Below are 1,295 nucleotides of genomic sequence, written 5' to 3'. Positions count from 1 at the left end.
CCCGCCTCCAATCGAAATGGTCCAACTCGGACGTCGAGATGCTCGTCTCGAATCAAAGTCCTGTGTTAAATCGCACAGTTTAGCTAATTTAATTATAAACAAATAGCTAAACAAATTTCTAACCCACTAACCAGTTAGGGTTAGTTTCGTTAACCCCAATTACACCATTACATAACTTCCAAACCTAATTATTAATTATTGCTAACTCAACTAGCAATAATCTACCACAAATATCAAAACCCTAATCCTTACCTTAATTCAACAGGCAGGAAAGGTGCTGTCGATTGCTACAAAAAGTGGCTGCCGGAATAGGGCAACTCTAATATCGCCGATCTGTTGTACCAAGGATCTGTAAAACCAAAAGGTACCGATCTAATGTTATGATCAACAGTAGCTATAGAACAAGAACAGAACACTAGATCACGACCTAAACCCTCACCTTTCTGTCACAATACCGTATCACCACTGCTCTGAGGAGGAAGAAATGCTCACAGCTAGGGCACAGAGGATTTCCGGTCGGCAGCACTGCTGTGAGAAGGTCTCGGCTCCGGTTAGAGTGGCAGCAGAGAAGTAGAAGGGCACAGAGCGATCGGCGGTGGCTCTAGTCGTCGGCGGCAGAAGCTAGGGCACATAAGAACCCAAACAGTGGTACTCGAGTGCCGGCGATCGGGGGTGGCCGGCGCTACTCAAGTGGCTGTCGTCGGCTAGAGGAAAAAGGTAGCAGGAACTCAGCCGGCGGCAGATTAGGGCAAAGAGATAGTCCGGTTCGATTGTGCTCGTGCGGCGTCGCCGGAGGGAGAAGAAGAAGAAGTGGAAGGGAGGATGAAGTAGGAGGAGAGGAGGAAAACCGCCGGCCCGGCGGTTAGGGCTCGGACGAGATCGGCGGCGTCGGGGAGAAAAGAGGGTGCGCGGGCACGGCTCGGCAAAGAAGAAAAAAAACGGCGAAAATAAAGAAAATAATAAGAAAAAGAAAAGGAAAAGGAAAAGAAAAATAAATCTTTTCCTCATTAAAACAGGGTAACCCAAACAGGCTTTTCCGGACCCCATTTCTATCCCCATCAACTCGTCCGTACGAGCTCCGAAAAATTCCCGAAAAATGTCCAAAAATTCCGGAAAAATCCCTTATCATTTTCGGTATTTTACAGAATCTGCCAAAGCAGAGCAACACATACTATCTTGGTAGGGTACGGAGGGACAATCTTGGTCCCGCCTATCAACGCATGGGTGAATACAAACTCAATCAGATTGAGTATTCCTAGTTTACTCGGTTGGATCGAGTACAACTATAGGCATTC

At 47.0% G+C, this 1,295-nt stretch overlaps 1 long non-coding RNA gene across 1 annotated transcript; it reads right to left on the bottom strand.

The window, feature by feature from the left end:
• On the bottom strand, positions 1–516 carry LOC122005532. The gene is made up of 3 exons (XR_006118416.1): positions 440–516; positions 253–349; positions 1–60 (listed from the first exon to the last, which is right to left on the bottom strand). It is a non-coding gene; the product is annotated as an uncharacterized LOC122005532 (long non-coding RNA).
• Positions 517–1,295: the final 779 nt, after the last annotated feature.

The sequence above is a fragment of the Zingiber officinale genome, chromosome 1A, assembly GCF_018446385.1.
Source record: "Zingiber officinale cultivar Zhangliang chromosome 1A, Zo_v1.1, whole genome shotgun sequence".
Lineage (NCBI taxonomy): Eukaryota > Viridiplantae > Streptophyta > Magnoliopsida > Zingiberales > Zingiberaceae > Zingiber > Zingiber officinale.
The sequence above is the reverse complement of the archived record's forward strand: the minus strand, read 5'-3'. Positions and strand labels throughout refer to the sequence as shown.